The 23,927-nt window shown below is 33.3% G+C and overlaps 1 pseudogene; it reads right to left on the bottom strand.

Moving 5' to 3' along the window:
- Nucleotides 1–5,838: 5,838 nt before the first annotated feature.
- On the bottom strand, nucleotides 5,839–5,957 carry LOC118608761 (annotated as a pseudogene).
- Between the last annotated feature and the right edge of the window lie 17,970 nt (nucleotides 5,958–23,927).

Genomic DNA, 23,927 nt, shown 5'->3' with positions numbered 1-23,927 from the left:
GAATGCATACTTGTGTTTCTGGCACTGGCTAGGGATATTAAGCTCAAGTTGCTCTAATGTGGTATCTCTGAGAAGACTGGAAGGGCAAGCATTGATATTTAAGAATAATAGTCAGCTTTGCAAATCTTCCAGGCTCTCTATTTTTATCAAATTACATGATTACAAATTTACCTACCTTAATCACATTACAACACCTTTTGTTACATTATCTTCATTACATTATGCTTTAATATAATACTCTATTTTTACTGAAAGTCAATACAAAAGAGGCTGCATGGAAAATATCTTGGAACTTTTTCTTATGTATTTCAATATTCCTTATATAAAGAGATCCATAAATTCGTTTTTCCTTTTACTGCTTTGAAAAGTGTGTTACTTTTGAGTAACTGGTGTTATTTCTTTTGTTAGAAAAGAGACTCAGAAATCACCGGTTTCTCATTTTGGCTTGTCACCCAAGAAGCTCAGAACTTAAACTTGATTCTCAACTGCACCTTAGTCAAGGTTTGCTCATGACATGATTTGCATCCTTTTTGTCTTACTTTAATGCACATTATCATATCCATACCTTTGAAATAAATTAACTCAAATCCATTATGGAAATAGTTTAATTTATCTTCATTTTTTAAAAAAAACTCTTTTTAGACTTGTATTTAAATATCTAAAAATTTCTATTTTGTAACTTCAGGCTAGTATTTTAGAGCCAAAAATTTTTTCAGATCATTTTTTGTGTGCATATGCGCAGTTTCTTGAAACATTCTAGGTACTGTTTTTATACTCCTTGATGGATAAAATGGCCTAGTCCCAAATGTTACATTTCTTGAAAACCTTAGAAAATCATGTCTGAATTACTTTGAAAGTAGATATAAAACCAAACACGTGAGTTATTTTCAGTATGTATATCAAAAATATATAGAGGAGTAACTTTAGGGATATCTCTGAGAAAAAAGAAAAAGCCTTTTTTTAAAAAAAAAAAACAAATGAAATTTATCAATAAATTGAGGCTTATGGAGCTGTAATTAAGGCTGTTTCCGCTTATTAAATTGAGTCTTCAGAAAAACAAAGAAATTTAAAAAATTCCTCAAGGGGGGAAAATAGCTCTAATTTTGTTTTGAAATTTTTCTCTTTGAATCTCACAGACTTTGATAATGATAAACACTCTAATGAATTAAGTACGTGTAAGTACCAAGCACTCTATGAGATTTTTTTTTTGTATATTATTTGTAATTCCAGAAGTTAGAAGTAATTAGTAATTCTAAAAGTAACTATATTATACCTAATTCAGACATCATTCTCACTGTATGAGAATGCTTAGGTTCAGAGCAATAAAGAAGCTTACCCAAGGTAGTATAGTTAGTAAGTGAACTGAGTTGAGAATCGAAATCAGGTCTACCTGCATCCAAATAGTCTGCTATTTTTACTATGTGGCCTTCTTCTTAGTGCTTTTCTCCTTCAGTTATTAATGTTAGATTAACACATAGTCTGTGTAGTCTATGGATTTGACACACAGTACTGACCCTTGACTCAACGTGATCTCTACAAACTGACCTTGGAGTTCTCTTGTGGTCCATTTATTTGTTTGTTTGTTAATTGATTTATAACTTTTTTATAGTTCATAAAACTGAGGTAAAAAACAGTGATTTTCATTATGCTGTACAGCTAATAAGTGGCAGAATTAGGCTACAGATGTTCTACTGATGTCCTTTGTGTTCATACTGTCCAGTGTCACAAGCCTCATTTTAGGGCGATTCTCCATTCCTGTATATATATTTTATTTATTTAAATTATTTTAAACATTTTTATTTTGAATTATAGTTGACATTCAATATTATATTAATTTCAGATATACAGTGATTAGTGATTAGACATTTATATAACTTATGAAGCGATCACCCTCATAAGTCTAGTACCCATCTGGCAGCATACATAGTTATTATAATATCATTGACTATATTCCCTATGCTGTGCTTCGAAAAATTGGAAATTTGCACATCTTAATTTCTTGACCTTTTTTACCCATCTTCCCTACCCCTCTCCCATCTGGTAGCCATCAAAATGTTCTCCATATTAATGAGTGTGGTTCTGTTTTGTTTGTTCATTTATTTTGTTTTTTAGATTTCACATATCAGTAAAATCATATGGAATTTGTCTTTCTCTGTCTGACTTATTTTACATAACATAATACCCTCCAGGTTCATTCAAGTTATCATAAATGGCAAGATTTCACTCTTTTTTTTTATGGCTAATATTCCATTGTATATATGTACTGCTTTATCCATTTATCTGTCGATGAATGCTGAAGTTACTTCCATATCTTAAATATTGAAAATAATGCTGCAGTGAACATAGGGATGCATATATCTTTTCAAATTAGTGTTTTGGGTTTCTTTGGATAAACCCCCAGAAGTGGAATTTCTGGGTCTTTCCTTATCTCTTGTTATAGCCTTTGTTTTAAAGCTTGTTTTGCCTGATGTAAGTATTGCTACTCTATCTTTTTTTGTTTGTTTCCATTCTCATGAAATGTCTTTTTCCATCCCTTAACTTTCATTCTATGAGTGTCTTTCTATCTAAAGTGGATCTCTTGTAGGCAGTGTATGAATAGGTCTTGTTTTCTTATCCATTCAGTTACCCTGTGTCTTTTGATTGGAGCATTTATTCCATTTACATTTCTTCTTCTTCTTAAAGAAGTCCCTTTAAAATTTCTTGTAATACTGGTCAATGATGATGAACTCCTTTAGCTTTTTCTTGTCTTGTATCTCTTGTGTTTTAATTAGATGACAGCATTCTTGTGCTGATGAGTTGGGGCTTCTGGAATGGGTTACCACTATCAAGATTCTGTTATGAGAAAAGAGACTCCAGCTACCACAGACCAGTAACTGAATCCATCTATAGTGATCAGCTAGTCCAGGCTTTACTTTCCAGTGAAAGGTAAACAGAAAAAAATATGGTCCTTGGAGCTTCTATGATCTATCCTCATTACTTAATTCCTAAACATGGGAACACATGCCCCAGCAACAGTGTGAGTGATAGTTGAAGTAAAGGAATAAGAAGGGGAGAAGTGGTCCTGGGTCTGGGGACTAGAGACCAAATTTAGGAAAGCTGGAGGATAGAAGGAAAGGATGATTTTGTTGGGGATAGCAACTAAGAAGGGGAGAAAAATTGAGTTAGCGGTGGCAGTACTCACTGGCACACAGAAATTAAATTAGCAGTAGAGAAAGAGATTTCCAAGCCAGTCTTTCTGAGAGAAGGGCATTTATCACAGGAATTGTTAAAGGGCATCACACTCCTATTTATAGATACCTAGAGAAGAGGATTCTCCATCCTTCTCGAGGGATTGTTTTTGATTGTTTCATTGTGTTGGGAATATCTAGCTTTAAAATTTCTCATATGAAAGAACTTACAGCAAGAAAAAGAGCCTGCTGTTATCTTGTTCCAGTTAATTCCATAAGCCTAGGATTTAGCTACATGAGTACTACCTTCAGAGTTCCATTTTGTTTTTCGTTCATGATTTAATTGTTATTTTGAAATGGTCAAGTGCAATGTTGATGATTTTATATAAAGGTATCTATGGGGTATACAGAAGGCCTCACCTTCTCACATTTGTGATTTACTGAATAGAAACTTCATTTTTTTTGGTAACAATTCACATTTTCATCATGGAATAACTTTTCTGTATCTTTGGGGTTGGGTTCAAATTGGCAGGTTCAGTGGGGGAGCCTTGGTCTTTAGTGCCTAGAGACAGGCAGAGGCCACAAGAAATGGTTTGAATCCAAATTTCTGAGAACTGCACAACAGATAGAGCTGCGGGAAGAGGATGGGTGAGAGAAGGGCAGAAACAAGGTCATAGGATAACAAATGTCAGATGCCAAGGAATCAGGAGAAAACACAAATCCAGAAACAGTACTAGCAACTAGAAGCCAAGAGAAGACTGGGAGTGGATGATGTGGCACGTAAGAATTCATGTCTAACCACTGTGTTATACACCTGAAACTAATATAAAAAATATTGATGGCAACTCTAATTGAAAATAATAATAATAATAAATAAATGTGAAAAAAGAATGCGGTCTCTGTCTAATAATAAATAGCAATTATTGAAGCCTTACTGTGTGCTAGTTATACCAAGCACTTATCATGGATTATTTCCTTTAATCTTCACAGTTCCTACATAAGTAGGCTCTATTATTATCTCTCTTTTATAAATGGAAAAACTGAAACCTTTTTTTTTTACAAAGTGTTTAAATATTTATTTTTTATATTATATTTATTGGACTAACATTAATTAATAACATCATGTAACTTTTAAGTGTGAAATTCTATAATACATCATCTGCATGGTGCATTGCATGTTCACCACCCAAAGGCTAATCTCCTTCTGTCACCATATATTTGACCCCCTTTACCCTCTTCATCTTCCCCCAAAACCCCTTTCCTTCTGGTAACCACCATCTGTTGTCTGTGTTTATGAGTTTGTTTTATTTGTTCATTTGATGCTTTCTGTTTTATATCCCACATATGAGTGAAATCGTATGGTTCTTGTCCTTTGAATTAGAGAAAGAAATTAAATTGAATTATAGTTGATATTCAATAAGGTTATCTCATTCCTGCTCTACACAGTTTTTTCTATTTTTCCATTTTTAAAAAAATTATTTATTTTTATTATGGTGACATTGGTTAATGAAATCCAGTAAGTTTCAGGTGTACAAATCAACAGAAAGGCATATATATATATATATATATATATATATATATATATATATATATATTGCTATGTGTGTTCACTGCCCATAGTTAGATTTTTTTCTGTCACTACATATTTGGTCCCTTTTATCCCATCTACCTCCCTCCTTCCCCCTTCCCCCTTCCACCCTACCCTCTGGTAACCACTAGTCTATTGTTCATGTTCATGTGTCTCGGTTTGTTTGTTTGCCTGTTTGTTGCCTTTAGATTTATATCCCACATATAAGTGATATCATGTAATTTTCAACTTTTTCTGTCTGGCTTATTTCGCTTAGCATGATTATCTTGAGGTCCTTCCATGTTGTCGCAAATGGCAGTATTTCATCTTTTCTTACGGTTAAGTAATCTTCCATTGTATATATACACCACAACTTCTTTATCCAATCATCTATATCATAGGACAGTTCTGTTGCTGCCATGTCCTAGCCACCATGAGTAATGCGGCTATGAACATCAGTGTGCAAATGTCTTTTCAGATATGAGTTTTCAAGTCTTTGGGGTAAATACCCAGTAGAGAGATTGCTGGATCATGTGGTAGATCAATTCTTAGTTTTTCCATAGTGCCTGTACCAATTTGCAGTCCCACCAGCAGTGTATGAGATTTTTTTTTTTTTTTTTTTCTCCACATCCTCTCCAACACTTGTTATTACTTGTCCTGTTGATTATAGCTATTCTAACAGGTGTGAGATGATATCTCATTGTGGTATCTGTATAACAAGATAACTGCATATACATTATTTCACTTAATTTTCACAGTAATCCTGCTAGGTTTTATCACTTCATTTTACAGATATACAAACTATAGTTCAAAGATGACACAGATAATAAATGTGAAGTCAAGACTAGAACTCTTCTGATTCTTCATCCAGTACCTGTTTTGGTATACCACTGCGTTTCTGAGGGAAACATATCACCCTGGTTTTTTTGTTTGTTTGTTTGTTTGTTTTTTATCCTTGTGCTTTCTCTCTTTCTCTTTCTCTCTCTCTCTCTCCCTTTCCTTTCCTTTTCCTTTTCCTTTCCTTTTAGGAGAGGCAGCCCTTGGTTGACCTCAGAGATTGCAAGGACCTTGTCAGTTTACAATCCCTTATTTTTTTATTTTTTACCCCTATAGCACCTGGTCTTCCTAGGTGGTCTCCCATCCAAGTACTAACCAAGCCCAACCCTGTTTAACTTCTGAGATCAGATGGGATCCGGCTTGTTCAGGGTAGCATGGCTATAGACAAGGACCACAGATTTCCTCTCTGTGAATATGGGTTTTTAATAATACTTACTTCATAACATTATTAAGCATTTTTAATTTATGAATTGAGCAATGCCTAGAAAGAGCCTGGAATGGTATCTGGCACCTGGTAAGTATCGACACATATCAACAGTTATTATTATTAACTTAAATGATGAACATGGAATCCTGAGCAGTATTTCTCAAACTGTAGGTCTTGATCTATCAGGGGTCATGAAATCAAATTAGTGGTTCATGACCAATGCTTTTCAGTGAAAAGGAATAAAATAGAATAGACTAGAAATAAATTGGCGTTCATTATATGTAGTAAAAAAATTATTTCTTATGTTTTAATTTATGTTTGTGTGTGCATGTGTGTGCATGTATGTGCACATGTGCATTTTGAACATTAGGTAAAAATAAAAAATGTACTTTTGATTATTAATAGTTGTCAAAAAAAGAGTACTTTTCAAAATCTTGTGAAGTAGCATTTTTCAAAATGTAGTCCCAGAACCTGCAGCATCATTTTCACCTGGGAACTTGATAGAAATGCAAATTGCCGAGCCCCACCAGGAGCCAGCCTTTTGCATTTTAGCAAGGCCTCCAGGTGATTAAGGACAATTACATATTCAAAAGTGGCACCTGGAAATCATGAAAAAATTAGGTAAAGGTACATTAAATTACCTACGAGTAGTTAAAAGTGCATGTTTTATTGTTTGGCGGAAAGCTTTTTATTCTCCACAGAATGCTGTCCTGTGTTGTATGACTGGTTTTGTATAGTTGTTTCTCTATTTTCTATGCTGCCTGCTCGTAGTGCAGGTGGGTAAGTCCCACAGATGTCAATTAGTTTATATGTAGAAGGACACTGAGTAGATACTGTACTTTCTTCTAGAACTACAAAATAAAAATTTACATTCTTTTTGAGTAGCCCTAAGCCCTAAATATTGAATTTATGTTCAATTTGAAACATTTTAATGATAATAGTCCAGATGCTGAACAGCTGTAAAATTAGGAATGAAATTAAGAATTTAAAAACCACATTTAATATTTTATTGAGATATTTATTTTGAAAAGCACATATAGTCAAGAAGATATTGACAGTCAAATGAATGTGAAAGTAATGCTGAGATAAAAAAATCTTTTTGGAAAAATGGAAGCAATATAAGTTTTTATACTGGGAATTTTTTCCCTTCAAAGAAAACAATGAATGTATTTAAGATCTTTATTGATTGTATACCATTACTTTAAAGAGAGAGCAGGTAATGTTGTACTGACCAGCCTTTGTTCATTATTGCATTTAATGTAATTTACTGTGGTATTTGGTTTTTGGTTGGAGGTGTATTTACTTTAAGACTTAAAAGTGGCCGCTTTGGAAATACAGCATCCAGATTCACTGGAGAAGACGTGAGGACTTTCTTTTCTACTTAAAAGAATATTCACTTGGATTTTTAAAAGGCAGTTTTTCAGTAGTTACATATTAACTTTTCTAAAAGTTATTAGTGGTATATGAAAATATTTTTCAGGACTAAAGTGTTAGGAAAAATGAATTTGAAGATTGAGAATGTCTACCTGCTGGCTCACCATAGGTAAAATTTCATATTTAAAGAGCTTTGAAAAATCCCTCTCTACTTTGAAATCTATGGTTGGAGAAGAATGGAAAGGGAAAACAGCTAGGAGGATGTGTGTTCTGATTCTACTTCTGGTATGAATTAGCATCTATGAACTCAGGCAAACTACTTAGTTTTTCTGGACCTTAGTTTTCTTATCTGTAAAATAAGGGAGTTGAAGTAAATACTTTCTTAGATTGTTCTAGCCTTGAAAAAGGTCTGTTACTAAATGGTAATGTGTTCCTTTTGAGCAATATTGATAAGAATGTGCCTATGTGTATGCATTGGCAGGGCTCACAAAATGGATGTTCGACCTTTCCTTGACAGAGTTCATGAGCCAGTGGGCTAGTTTTCATTAGCTGTGGGTTTGTGGGTATGGACAGATTACTCATTAGGAGGCATTTGAAGATTTGTAAGGGTGTTTTTGGTCATCACAATGATTGGATGAAGCTACTGACATTTCGTATCTAGGGGTCAAGAATGCCATACATCTTGCAATGTGTGTGATGTCCCTCACTACAAAGAATTTTCTCTCCCCAAGTGCCAAGAACATCCCCATTGAGAAACAAATTAGCTAATGAGGTTAAAAGATAGAGTTTTAACTTCATATTTTATGGTCGTCTGGGAAATTGGGAATAAAGTCATATACTTTCTGCTGTTTTAGTAACACAAATGGAAACTATCTATTCTTAGATGACAACTGGTGCTTATGATGCATAGGAGAGAACAGCCTCCAGCTCCCTGCACTATATATTATGTAGAAAAAAAAAAAAATCAGTAAAAATCTCAGCCTCAGCTCTGTTAGTACAATGTGCAAATATAACTTGAAGAAAGACATACTAGGAATAGTTTCTTTGAGTATGAAGTTACTTGTTTCCTTATGACAGTCATATTTTTAATGAAACAGTTTACAGAAGTTTCCATTCAGTGTAACTACACATTTCTTATGTTCAGATAAATGCTAAAATTAAGGTATTAAATGTATTGCTTTGATTTTTCTGTGATAAGACATACCACTTGCTTAACAGTTCTATGCATAATGATGAGTGACATGAATACTTCCTGTTCCCCCTCTGGCACCTTCTGCACTTGGGTTGGCCTTGTGTATTTTGGGTTAGGTTAAGGATAGAGTCCATTCAGCAAGAATGACTCATCCAGAGCTGTCTCAAGAACCCTGGTAACGTTTTCAAATTTGAGGTGAATTTTGCTTTGGAATCACTTAAATCATAGAACCATTTTCTTAAAATTCTTTTCTTTCATCTTTCTTCTTGTGTTTGTTAAGCCCTTGGACTGTTAATGTGTGAATTTTTAAATTACTGCTTATATTAAGCTCTCAGACACTGTGAGTATAAAAGGTGCTATAATTTTGTCTAGCAAACCAAAGCTAACTTGATATTTTCCAGGAGTGAAAGGGAACCCTTTTTTTTCCTTTCTTTGGCAAATCTGGGACTTATTGCTGCAGGAGAAGGGGGAAAAGGAGGTAATATTGAAATGTTTAAATTTTCTTATGAATTTGGTAAAAAATCTAGATTTAAGGAGAAGATTGAAATTCCAGAATTAAAAATATATATTTTGGATATTCTTTTATGTTCATTATCTATGCAAGGCCTTCTTAATTAACAAGTTGAAGGTTATATGCTACATTTCCTTTAGAATGAAATTATCAGACATCAGAACAAAAGCTCACTTAGAAAATAGCTATAACAATCTTCCAATCTTTTAAAATTAGTCCAAAGTGGTTTAGGTGACTTGCTTCAGAATGCAGTCAGGACAAGGCAGACAAGGTCTTGCTTTTTTGGTGATTGGATTTTTTACCCTACTGCCCTAGTCACCTTTCCCTGAGACAACAAAACCCAAACGAAACCCCAATGCTAAATTAAACTCCATTTGAAAATTAAAACTAAAAAAAGTTTTTAAATTAAATTTAAATTTTTAATTAAAAATTAGAAAACCAATTAAAAATTAAAACTAAAAATAAAAATTTAAAAATTAAATTAAAAAATTTTACAAGTAAAATTAAAATTAAATCCAGATGTTAGCCTAAGGTATCCTATTCATATAATGAATTACTTCCTTTGGTCTGTAGCTAGAAGGGTACTATTTAAGTTCCATCTGGCAAAATTGAAAAAGAGTCACTCATGATTTTCTGTGTTCTATTGTTTAGGTGAGGAATTATGGCTAAGAAAAGAGCATGTGAATCTGTAACTAACATTTTAAAAAGCATTTTTACAAGTCTAGATTAATCCTGAAGGCAGATGAAAAATATGCCAGATTAAAATCAATTGGTCATACTTTCTATTTTTGGTTACATTTTAAGCTAATTCCTTGTAATAATATTAACTGTGTCGAATCCATTTAATATGAATGTTCTCAATTCTCTGTAGATTTTCATTCAATTCAGTCTTCAAACCACATTATAATTATACATTGTTCTCTTATTTTATCCTGTTCATATTCCTGAAAAACAAAAAATAAATAAGTCTGAAGGTATTTAACAGTTAAGAGATTTCATGCAGAAAACAAAAACAAGAATTTAAAAACAGACCTGGATAACCTCTAAAGAGATTAAAGCACTGCCTTGAGTCAAAGAATCATTGAAGGTGAGCGAGAGAATGGAGGAGGGTGGGGAGAAGAGGCCTCGACTCATGGTAACTGCTGTGTAAAGCTGAGAAACGGAGAATTCTTTCTGTGCAGTGCTTTTATTATCTCACTGTTTGTGGTCCCATCCTCTACTGTTTAATTTGTGGAACATTCCAGGGAGTATCCTTAGCTTCCCTGACATGAGCCTGGGACTGGAGCTTAGAAGCGTTGAGGGGCTCTTTTCCAAAATTAAAGAGGACAAATGGAGCAAGTTGGCTGTGCGGCACATGGCTCAGCTGGCGGAGACAGACTCTTCATCAGGAGCTAGGTGAGACCTTTGTGCCACTGAGCTATGGGATGCCAGAGCATGCTGTTTCACATATCTTTGCAGCCAGTTCTCAAGTGTAGGATGTTACCTCAGAAAAATGGGATTACTTCTATATCTCAAAAGAGAGAACACTAATGCTCAGACTTCCTTGAGACCTTTGCATGAAGCTCAGTGTTACATCTGAGACTCTGCCTCGAATATATTTATTTTCGGACAAGAATAGGACACTAGTGGCTTGTGAGGGTTAGTCCTTATTTGTCTAACAAGTAACATTCTGACCTAATGTATAGCAGTAATAACAGTGCCACCTTTTTTGCTGCTATTCTCTTTTTGTTTGCTGTAATAAAGATTTACTTAATGTCTTAGAAAGAACCATTAAGTCAAATTATATCAAACTATTTGTGGAAATGACAATTAGTGTATGATATCGTTTATAAACTGTGTTATTAATGTGAAATGCTAAAATAAGTTAGAAAGAGTAAATAATATGTAAAGGTCATATTACCATGAGCCTGGAGGGGTGGGAATGGAGGAGAGTGAGTGAGGAAGGGAGAGAAGGAGAAAGACTAAAAGAGAGAGAGAATAAATACATGTGTGATGTTAAGGTAGAATATACTACAATGGCTGGGGATATTTCCTAGTAGTCCTGGGATATGCTGAATAACAACAGCTGGCGCTGCTTTTTGTCAAGGTTGTCAGGGAACAGATCCTGTGACTGCTTAAGAGATTCGAGATTGATTCTGATACAATTGTTGACCCATAAATTGTAACTGCAATAATGAGCATTGTGTTTACAGACTTCGGGGCAGGCATCAAAGGCCTCTGGCCTGTTATTTCCAATGAAGCAGAATAAATTTTTATCTTAAATCTGAACTTTGATTTGAAACAAAGATGTTAGCTGTTTTTTTCTCGAGTTGGTAGCTCTTTTACCTTGCAACTTCTTGTTATTCCATTGTTACATTTCCAGTGAATTCTCTTTAGAATGAGTTCACGTAGGAACCAGTCTGCCTGCTTGCTTTCTGAGAGACCGAATTTGGTGTTGTAATTGATTTTAATCAGAGGCAAGGATGCACCATTATTTTTTTGACTATCAAGAACTGTAGTAAACAATTTAGCCGTAGAACATTTGTTTGGCAACATTTGGAAAGTTATTAAGCTGGCACCCCAATTCTTATTAGAATGACGCATTCATTACTCTGCAGTTCTATGAGTACAGCACTGTTTGTGGTAGACAGGTGACCACTAACTAGTATTTGGTAGCTTATTTGAAAATTTTTTTCTGGACTTCTTTTTTTAAAGCAGAACTTGTGTGGCATATTATAAAAGACTTTATCATTGTATAACTTATTTATGAATTGTTTCCCCACTGAGACTATTTGATATGATTTTGAGTCTCAAATTTTTGAATCTTTATGTTAGTGGTCCAACACAAGTGGTTCTTTCTTCACACTGCTGATATATCTTTTATTAATAGGTTTGTTTAGTTTAACACATTTCTGATATTTAAGCATGGCTGACTTTTTTTTCACTAGTAAGTGGTATTTATAAGGGTTGGTATAAAACTTGGTATTCTGGGTTGATCAATTATCCTATTATCTTGCTTTATTCTCTTCAAAGTTTTGACTAAATCAGGTATAATATTAAATGTCTTGCAATTTATCACATAAAAATAATGCTTTCTTAGAATAATTTTAAGTTGATCACTTTTCCATAATGACTTTTTGGTTTTTAATTGTTTTTTTAGTTCATTTGTGGCTAGCATGATACATTTCTTCTATTTAAAGTGAGACTTTAAGAAAATAAGTTTGTTCTCTCATTTTCTCTGCTAATTTTTTGTTTAAGTATCAGATTCAGGTTATACTTATAAAAATAAGTATTGGAAACTAAGTCTCTTCTGTTATTAATTGCCATTAGTATTTTGTGGCTGTTTCACTTATTTATATTGTCAGTAAACTCTATTTCAGCTTAAGTGTTATCTTGAAATCACCAGGACTCCTGCAGTCTGTTCACATCTGCTTGGCGATGTGGAAATCATACTGAAGAGAGCAATGATGATGGGCAGGGGTCTCAAGGAGATTTGGAGTGGATTAATTGTTTACTGGGGTCTTGGAGCCACTGTTTTTTATCTAGACTTTTGCTACGAATCTACACTTGCTTCTTGGTCCAAGGAAGGCAATGGCCAGAGTACATCATCAATCAGGAGACCAAATACTTTAATCCTTTTTTCCACATCCTTGCTAGCACTTGTTCTTTGTTGATTTATTGATGATGGCCATTCTGACAGGTGCGAAGTGATATCTCATTGTGATTTTAATTTGCATTTCTCTGGTGCTCAATGACGTTGAACATCTTTTCATATGTCTATTGACCATCTGTATATCCTTGGTAAAATGTTCAGGTCCTCTGCCCATTTTTTAATTGGGTTGTTAGGATTTTTTGGAATTGAGTTTTTTTTTTTTTTTTTTTTACTACTTTTGGATATTAAATCCTTATTGAATGTGCTACAGTCAAATGTCTTCTCCCATTTATTAGGTTGTCTTTTTGTTTTGTTGATGCCTTTACTGTGCGAAAAATTTTTAGTTTGATGTAGTCCTATTTGTTTATTTTTGCTCTTGTTTTCTCTGCTCGAGGAGATATATCAGAAAAGAAAATATTACCAAGAGCAATGTCAGAGGGTTTATTGCCTGTGTTTTCTTCTAGTTTTATGCTTTCAGGTCTTACATTTAAGTCTTTAATCCGTTTGAAATTATCATATATAGTATAAGGGAATAGTCTAGTTTCATTTTTTTTCTTTTTGCAAGTATCTGTCTAGTTTTCCCAAAACTATTTATTGAATAGACTACCTTTAAATTTTTGTATATTCTTGCCTTTGGCATAGATTAATTGACCATATAGGTATGGGTATTTTTCTGGTCTCTTTATTTTGTTCCATTAATCTTTGTGTCTGTTTTTTTATGCCAGTTTTATACTGTTTTGATTACGATAGCCTTGTAGTATAGTTTGATATCAAGCATTGCGATAATTCCAACTTCGTTTTTTCTCTAGATTGTTGTGACTATTTGGGGTCTTTTGTGGTTCCATATAAATTTTAGAATTATTTGTTCTAGTTCAATGAAAAATACCATACTATTGGTAGAATTGGAAATTGGTGCAGCCACTATGGAAAACAGTATGAAGGTTCCTCAAAAAATTAAAAATAGAACTACTTTATGACCCAGCAATTCTACCTCTGGGTATTTATTCAAAGAAACCCAAAACATTAATTCAAAAAAACATATGCACCCCTATGTTCATTACAGCATTATTTATAATAGCCAAGACATGGAAGCAACCTAAATGCCCACCAATAGACAATTGGATAAAGAAGATGTGGTATATACAGTGGAAAATTATTCAGCCATAAAAAAGAATAAAATCTTACCATTTGTAACAACGTGGATGGACTTGGGAGATATTATAATAAGTGAAATAAGTCAGACAGAGAAAGGCAACTACCATATGATTTCACTATATGTGCAATCTAAAAAACAAAATAAAAGAAGAAATAAAACCGAAACAAACTCATAGATACAGAGAACAAACTGATGATTGCCAAATCGGGGGGTGGGGTTTGGAGGTGAGTGAAAAAGGTAAAGGGATTAAGAAGTACAGATTGGTAGTTATGAAGTAGTCAGGGAGATCTAAAGTACAGCATAGAGAATATAATCAATAATATTGTAATAACTATCTATAGTAACAGATAGGTACTAGATTAATCAGGTGATCACTTTGAAAATTATATAAATGTCTACTATGCTGTACACCTGAAACTAATATAAAATAATATTAAAAGCTAACTATAATTGAAAATGTTAACAAACAAATGAAGAAACCAAACAAATAAATGAAAGATAAAAAAGGTGTGGGCTTTAGAGTCCAGAGAACTGGGGTCCAAATGCAGATTTCATTTAGTAGCTGTACCTTTGGACAAGTTACTTAACTTCTCAGAGCCTATTTTTCTCATTTACAAAACAGGGATGATGAAAACTACAGTATTGGCTTATAAGGATTAAATGGGACAATGTAAATAAGCTACTGGTATTTATTTAACAACAACAAAAAAAGGACTTTGCCCTGTGATGACTGACAGCCTCTAATGCCTCTGGGTGTTTGTAATGCCATCTCAGTAGAATTACTCTTAAATTCCCTTAGAAGTTTTAGGGGCTTCATGTTCTCAATTCTAATGACTTTAAACCTGTCTTGAGCAGGTGATAGCTATGAGCCACCACATCAACAGCCCATTCACTTTTGTTCTGATTTAAAGTTAAAGGCCCTTTCCTTTTTGAAGTTGGATGGCTTGCTTCTATCCTTTCTCTAACCGCTTTTTTTTTCTTTTTCTCTTTCTTACAGTTTGATTTCCTTCATTTTGTTTCTTTATTTCTTTTTCACTCTAAAATCTCATCTTGTCAATTTCCTGTTTCCTTCCCGTAGTCTTTCATAATATTATTGTTCGTGGTGTTGATCTGACTCTCTTTCTTCTTCATTTACACATTTCCAGGATATACTGCATTGTTTTTGCTCACTTTGGGTGAAACCATGTTCTAAATAATTCACTTTAGCTATTCTAAACTGCTTAAAGGCACTGGGGTACAGTAGTCCCCTTTATCTGATTTATCTTTCCAAGATTTCAGTTACCCATGGTGAACTTCAGCTTGAAAATATTAAATGGAAAATTCCAGAAATAAACAATTCATAAGTTTTAATTTGCTTGCCGTTCTGGGTAGCATGATAAAATCGTGCACAGTTTTACTCTATCCTGCCCAGGACATTAATCAGCTCTTTGTCCAGCACATCCACACCATATATGCTATTCACCTTTAAGTCACTTAATAGCCTGTTATTTACCAGATCGGTTATGGCAGAGAGAGACCACATTTACGTAACTTTATATACATAACTGTATGTTGTTATAATTGTTCTATTTTATTATTAGTTATTGTTGTTAATCTCATACAGTCTAATTTATAAGTTAAACTTTATGATAGGTGTGTGTGTGTGTGTGTGTGTGTGTGTGTGTGTGTGTGTGAAAAAGGTTGTATATATAGAGTTTGGTACTATCTGTCGTTTCAGACATCACCTAGGGGTTTTGGAACATATCCCTGAGGGTAAAGGGAGACTACTGTATACCTAATATTAATACTTCCTTTCTATTTCCACCCCATAAAAATTTGTAGAAATGTAAAACCAGATAAGCAGCTGATTTGGCAATAATATTACATTAGTTCTTGGTTCAAAACACTCTGGATTTGAGAGTCAGTTCTGATGTTCTGAATTGTCACAAAATATTTTGTAAAGTAGGATAATGGTCAAATGAGATAATGTAGCAGAAAGCATTTCATGGTGCAAATGTTAGTTATTATTACTGAGAATTCTTATTGAAGAGGATCTCCATTCAATATCATAGGAGATTCTAAAAATTATATTTTTTTATTTTAAAATAATGTCAGACATAAAATTTGAAAAAGTAGTGCAAAGAATGCCCATGTAAACTTCTCTAGATGTTAATATCTTAAAGGTATCGAAACCAGAAAATTAACTTCGATATAATATTATTAACTAATTTAGAGATGTTATTCAAGTTTCGTCAGTTGTACCACGAGTGTCCTTTTTCTGGATGTAAACAGAAATCATACAGATTTTTCGTTTTTTGTCTTATTAGTTTCCTTCAGTCTGGGACAGTTCCTCAATCTTTCTTTGTCTTATATAATCTTGACACTTTTGAAGAGTAGTGACCAGTTATTTTGCAGAATGTCTCTCAGTTAGGTTTTCTGATGAGTAAGTTCAGGTTATGCATTTTTGGCAAAAGTACCACCGAATGATCCCATGCCCTTCTCAGTCTATTGTATCAGAAAGCATGTGATGTCAGGGTATCTAATAATGATGTTAACTTCAATTCCTCACTTGAGGTCTGTGAGGTTTCTTCATTGTTAAGTTGCTGGTTTCCTTTTTGTAATTAGTAAGCATCTTGGGAGAGACACTTTGAGACTATGTAAGTGACAGTTTTTCATCATATTTTTGACCACAATTTTTTTTGCTTAAAACCATTGTCATTGTGGTGTTTTCCAAATGGTGAATTTCTGTTTTTATCATTCCTTCTATACTTGTTAATTAAAATTTTTCAGTAAAAACAAGCTTTTCCTTTTCTTCCATTTATTTTACTTATTCAGTTATTTATTTAAATCAGTATGGACTCATGGATATTTGTTTTAATTTATGCGTATTAATCCATTTCAGCTGGTATTTATTTTGTTGCTCAAATTGTCTACTCTTCCAGTTGACTCCTGTGTTCCTTATTCACTATCGTTTTTAGAACACTTCTTGGGTTCTGGTACCACAAAATGCTCCAGGTTCATCTTATGCTTTTTCTGATCTAGCCCTTGAATCAGTCATTCAAGGAGCCCAGATTTCTTTTATTGAAAAATGATATTTAGAAACCAAGATCTGGGTGTTAGATGTTCTCATTCACAAAATGATGTATCTCTTTTCTCCTATCATTTATTTATTTATTTCCTCAAACCTTTAATACACGTAAAATACTTTCAGAGTTGCTAACTCATATCTCTATGAAAAACAAATTTATTAACTAGATGATAATATTTGTGTAAAATTATATTTTTCTTTAGCCTTACAGTGTAGAGTCAAAATACTATGGCCTGGAAAACAAACAAACAAACAAACAAAAAACAAACAAAAAAAACTATGGAGGTATCATCTTGATCTAAATTTTTGCATACTTAAACAAGAAATCTGCAAATCAAGGTTTTTTTTAATAGACTAATTTTGATATCTGTATTGTTGTCATCATTAAAAGGAAGCCTCATATTTCTAATATGTTTTCAAACTGCTGTGAAAATTGGGCAAGTATGCTACCCACAATTAGGAAAATGTAAAGCCTTGAAGAAGCTTCATATCATTGTACTTGACATTTGTAATTAATTTTTTAAGCTTTTGCTAAAATTTGGTTAGGAAATAGTATAAATAATAGTTTATTTATGGTATTATTTCAAGCCTCTTTCTTTAATTCTTACCCTCACTATTCTGATTCTTTCACAATGTTCCCAACTTCACATTCTCTGATTCTATTCCTTTAACTGTACATCGAGAATTGAATCAGCCTCAATTTGTAAAGATGGAGATCATGTATAATTTTATAGCCTCACTCCCCATTTCTAACATTACTGAAAACACTATATATTTTCTAACCAATTCTGTGTAAGAGATATCGAAAAAGACAAACGGAATTTTTTTTTTTTTATCACACATACCTTTCGTCATTATAGGTGTGTATCAAAGCTTTCATTTGATAGAAAGGAAAAAAGAAAAAAAAAACCTACTAACAAAGGAAAACCCCAAACAAAAACCAAAAGTCCTGAGCATTTGGTCATTTGTTAGTTAAACCGTTGAAGGCTGAGGTACCACTAAATCTTAATTAATACCTGATATTCAGGCATTCCTCTTCCAGTCCCCACCCTTTAAAGAATTCATTTAACTTAGGTGGAATTGACAACACAAATAATGTTCTTTATCTAGTATTCATAGAAATGTCTGTTTTGTTATTTTTGAGAATGTGGAACTTTTACATTTCCCCATATAGAATAGTATTTTCATCATCTGCACTTTAAATTCTCTCCCTTCTTTGGGAATCTGCATATTAGAGTACCTCAGAGCACAGAGGCTCTGGCTTGGTGACTAGGGTTCTAATCCTTATTTTATCAGCTGTATGATTTTTGGTCAAACTACTTAATCATGACTGGCCTCAGTTTTTTCTTCTGGAAAATAGGGACAAAATATAACTTCTTTACATGGTTCTTGTAAAGTTTAAATAACCTATCAGATGTACAGTGCTTAGAAGCATTCCTGGCACATAGTAAGCACTCACTTAATGTTACTGCTATTATAGTTGTTATTATTTGTGTTCCCTGCCTTTCTTTGGGTCTCATCTTATCTGCATTTTCTAGACTACTAGATACATGGGTATTTAAGATATATATGTTCATTAAAGAGTAGGAACCATTGTTTTTGCATTATAAGGAGTTAAGACTAGACATCTGTAATCCCTTAGGTGAGGATGAAGTGGAAGAATAAATGATATAACATCACTACATGTTTTTACTACCTTAATGTCTTTAATATTGATTTGTCTCTCACGTATGAAATAACAGAAAACAGCTTTCTTTAAGTTTTTGTAACTAAGTACAACAAGATAAAATTTCATGAAAAGCCCCAAGATAAAGCGTGACCTAAGCCAAAAATAGACTCTCCAATCTGACAAGCCATTTTGTCCTTCTGAAAGATGAGACCTGTAAACTACAAAGTATAACGGTCTCTTTTCCTGCTTTATTTCTGGGTTTCAGTGAAGAGAGAAGGGAGCTGGAAGATCAGGGTGGGGAAGGATATGAAATGCTGGAAAGAGGAGAAAGAGTCCAATTCAAACAATAGTTAAGTACAGAAAAAGTTTATTGTTGTTAATCATGAATTATCAGATATGAGGGCAAATTGACTTCTAGTAGAATGTCTATTTTCAATAATGTGTCAGAATTAATACCCTGTAACATGATAGGTGTGGCAAGAATTTCTGATGCCCAGATAGAGGTACAATAGTGACATAGTGCTCAAGTTTCTCCCTTTAGTTATAAATTTTGAATGCCAGTATTATTTCTCTTGGATAGAAAAAGAAAACTTAAATCTTTCAATTGTGCCGCTTATTGTATACATGTTTGTATTTCATTTTGACTTGGTATCTTTCAAATCAAAATTTAATTTGAAATTTGGTGAATGTATGAAGTAGTTAGACTACTATTAACCTTTTAAGATTTTGATCTTTTATCTTAAATAACATAATGAACTCTTTCTTTTAGTGAATGCATTTTTTTCTCCTATTAGTCACACTTAGTGTTTACAAAGTTTTGTTTTCTTTTATACAAATGCCAACATTTTTTGTAACTTCTTGGCTTATGAAGGGTGAATGTTTAGAGTTACTGAGAACCATGAAAGGAAGATACCACAGGTATTTATTTACTAGATTTAATAAGAGAGTCATTGATATTATTACCTTTGTCAACAGAAATCTAGGAAAGTTTTGGGTTTCATGTGCCTTTCTGGCTTAGCTGTTGTAAAACAGTAACAGCTTGTAAGTATCACTATGTGACAGGGCCATCAGCAGCAAAAATAGGTTCCTCACATTCATTGTTGACTCGTGCATGGGAATTCTTGGTATGGTGGGAATGTTTATTTGTTTACTTTTTATAATCTAAAGAATGCCTTCCTTGAAGAAGGCTATTTCTCCTCTGTCTTTTGAGAAGATCATAATCTTTTGCATGATGTATCAATCACCTTTGGCCACAAGTGTATGTCAAGTTATATTGGACAAGTTTTAATCACAAGAATAAATTTCAAAAACATATTAATAAAAATAGCCATGTAGCAATGTGAAGACAGACATATTCAAGCTCCAGGATATATTCATTGTAATAATAAAAAAAACCTTCACAACCTTAAGTACTTCATAGTTCATGTTTTGTGCCACATTTTCATGTGAGTTTCGCAGATTCTTAGCTATAGACATTAGCATTCATATTTGGTTGTAAGTTGAAAACCTTCGGGAGATTGATATTGCCTAAATTCCTGTTGGTGAAAATTTATTCTTCCTTGGAAAAATTTATCAACAAAATATTGAGGGGTAAGTATGAAATTTATGGATAGACAAAGAAGGAAATTTATAGGTAGACAAGGAAGGAAGGAAGAGGAAAGGAAGGAAGGGTGGAAGGAAGGAATCAAGTCATTTTAGGTAGAGGGAAACCCATGTGCAAAGAAAAAATATTGTAGTGAGAATATTAGGAGATATTTGATAAATGTCCAGGAATTTAGGATGAATTCCTGAAGAGAAAGGAGTGGAGTTAAGAATTATGAAAGGGTTAAAATGACTAAATTTGGTAACTAATTAATGGAGGACATTAGGGAGAAGGGGATTGGAAAGACCCTAGCCAACAGTGTATTAGTCATTGATGTTAGTGACTAAGTGTCACTCTGTCCCATTCATTTCAAAGTAGTCCAATCAGGGTATTAAATCATGTGCTTTTGTGAAGTCAAAAAATATGGTTTCATGTTTCAGCTCTGTCAGTCATATGTGCAACCTTGGGAGAATAACTTCTGTGTGTTAAATTCTGAAAGAGAATATTTCTCAGAGATTTTATAAAGACTATTTGGAGGAGAGAAGTAACTTTTAATAACTATATAAGTGCAAAATGTATTGGTGTCCTGTTGCCGACTGCTACTAATTGTGAACATTAAAATGTATATTTGAAAAATGATTTCTATTTGCCAAATTAAGAAATGTGACACTGTATCCCCAATTTTTCAATTATACCATTATAGCAGTCTCTGGACACACCACAGTTTTGCAATACTCTTGGGCCTTGCCAGCATTCAATTCCCTTCTCTCTCTTTTTAATTTCTAATGTAAATGAAACAAAAAGAAGTAATGGTTGAGTTCCTTTTTCTCTTAAATTTGTTACTGAAAAGTATGCAGTCCTTTTCTCCAAGTAAAATAAATGTACAAGCCATGAGGCAGACTAATAATTTATTTTCCTTTCTTTGGTGACAGGAACAAGGAAATTTTTGTGAGGAAACAAAATACTTGTTTGCAAAGAACCGGCATTAATGTGTCAAAGGTGACTAGCATCTTGAAGCTCATCCAGACACCTCCTGAAGGAGAATTGAGGACACAGTAAAATAATGGCCATCTTTAATACCTGCCTTGGCTCTTAGTACCAAATTTTAATGTGACTTGTACCCTAGTGCACTGGGCCAGGCCTCGCTCAAGTTTGCAGATATAACCCTGGTCCTTTAACCCAACACTAGACAGCAGTCCAAATGGCCTATGTTTTTATTTTCTCTACAACCTGCTTACTTTGGTATTCTAAAGTTTTTGGTTTTCCTAAGAGGAAAAAGAGGACAGCCCAAGAACATTGACCCTGTGCCTCATTTCTGGGCTGAGCCTCTTGCTGAACTGCCTTTAGAAGGTGAGAACCCTTTCCCCCAAGTGAGAAAATCCACAGGTCTGATATGCTATTCTGGCCACAAGAGAGTATAGAGAGCAGAACAATCTTTTTCTTCTAAAGCCTAGGAAAGAATTACTGTCTTTGTAATTAGGGCCATGGAATCTATATTCTAACAAATTCCTCAAGTGAGTCTTATGTACACTAAAGTTTAAAAATATTTGCTAAAAAGTCCAACCTCTACTATGGCCCTTTTATTAAAAAAAAAAAAAAAGCCGCAATATATAACTAATAAACACATATTCACATTTCTAAGAAAATGAGTTACTACTTATTTACTAGATCTTTCTCTGAATGACTTCTAACTTAAATAAGATCTATGATTTTAGAGTAAAAACACGTACCAACATATGGAAGAATATATTAACATATGTTTTGGTAATGGCAGCATTGTTAAAATGAATAGATAGCTTTCTAAGTTGACTAGATTTTAAAAAGGAGTCAACGATAGGTTGGAGATGTAAGCTAAATTCAGTGTACCTATTAGAATTTTAAACTTATAGTTCTATAATCAGAAATCATATTTGAATTGAATATTAATGGAATGCTCTGCTTTATAATCTTAAAGTTATTAATGAAAAGTATGCAGTCCTTTTTTCCAAGTAAAATAAATGCACAAGCCATGAAGGAGGCTAAAGATTGCACATACTATCATTAACATGGCTCTAAATAAGAGAGAAATACCTAGAAGACTAAAAAGCTTTATCACCATTTCATTCCCACTTTTCCTCAAGGTCAAATATTTCTAGCCATGAGAAATTAAAGAGCATTCTCAAGGGTCTAATTGAAGAGAGCTCCCACTTGGCTTGCATCCTTGTCTGCACCCAGATTTGGCCCCTTCCATCACTTTAGCTACTATATGACTAGCTTCTACTATCACCTCTTAAAAGAGGATCCCTTTAAATAACAAAGAACAAACCAAAATAGGACAAAGGAACACATGGCTTAAATATTATTGCTGAAGAAGAAATGTAGCTAGAGACTGATCTGGATCTGTGCTGTTCAGTATGGTAGCCATAGCTCTTGAACATTTCTAATGGGGGTAACATACAACTGAGGGACTGAGTTTTTAATTTGTTTCTAATTTTATTTAATTTTAATTAACTTATTTAAATTTAAATATACATATATATTTTAATTGTTGAAAAAAGCGTTTTTTTGGTATAACTTGGCTCTGGGACCCTACTTTTTAAACTGAAATTTTTATGAAAACTAATGCCGATTAAGTATCTGTGATAAAAATTTAGCTTCCAAATTGAGATGTGCTATACATGTGTAATACACACTGGATTTATGAGACTTAATAAAAAAATGTAAAATATCTCAATAATGCTTTTAGCATTGTTTTCATGTTGAAATAATAAATTTTTGGACATACTGAGTCAAAATACGTTATTAAAACTAATTTCACTTTTTTAAAAACTTTTTTAATGTAGATAGTAGAAAATTTTATATATGGCTTTCATTACATTTCTATAGAACAACACTAATCTAGATTATTATGATGACTCAGATTTCCGTAATATTGGGTATTAGAAAGTCTAGTGTCCCATGACATTTATTTTAATACCATGGCTCCAAAAAGAACAAAGTGTATATTATTGGATAAATGACTATAAATAATTTTATGATCTTAGGAAACAATTTGACTACTTTATGACTAAGAATACAGGTTATTAATCAAATGGAGTCAATGCCAACCTAATAGATATTGACTCATTAAAACAATTAGGAATATTTAAAGTGAGACAATAAATGTTTAAAAAAACCTTTTTCTCATTCCAAATTTCCTTCCCACAATTTTTAAAGAAATTTATCTTAGTAAAAATTAGCTAAGCAAAACATATTGTTACAATTTTATCACATAATGTTCATAAATCAAATGATAAATGTTTATGAATCATCTGTTCAGAGGTGGAATGCTTAATGGCTTCAGAGTAGAATAAAGAAGCCCATAAGACTTCATCCTTGCTTATGCGGAACTTAGAAATCTGGTATAGTAGGCAAGAAACACATTCTAAAAATTGGAAATATAAAATGACATCTATAATAAAGGATTAAATTTTGTGGATTCTAGTTGCTTGGGAATTTAGGGGGAAACCAAGCAAATATGAGCTGAGGTTTATAAGAGGCTAGACAGTGAAGGTGGGACTTGAGCTTGAATGGTCAGATTTGCATGGACTGTTTGAAGGGATCTGCACATTATACATTGGGCTTTTTGAAGAGGTCATTCATCACTTTTTGATAACTGTTTACTTGCCTTTTTACTCACTTGAATGTGAAATCCTTGAGGACAATGATTCTGTTTATTTTACCTCCCCCATCCCAAAGCCTTTGGTGCCTGGTACACAGTGGGTATTC

This window comes from Rousettus aegyptiacus, unplaced genomic scaffold, assembly GCF_014176215.1.
Source record: "Rousettus aegyptiacus isolate mRouAeg1 unplaced genomic scaffold, mRouAeg1.p scaffold_m13_p_10, whole genome shotgun sequence".
In the NCBI taxonomy this organism is placed as follows: domain Eukaryota; kingdom Metazoa; phylum Chordata; class Mammalia; order Chiroptera; family Pteropodidae; genus Rousettus; species Rousettus aegyptiacus.
The sequence above is the reverse complement of the archived record's forward strand: the minus strand, read 5'-3'. Positions and strand labels throughout refer to the sequence as shown.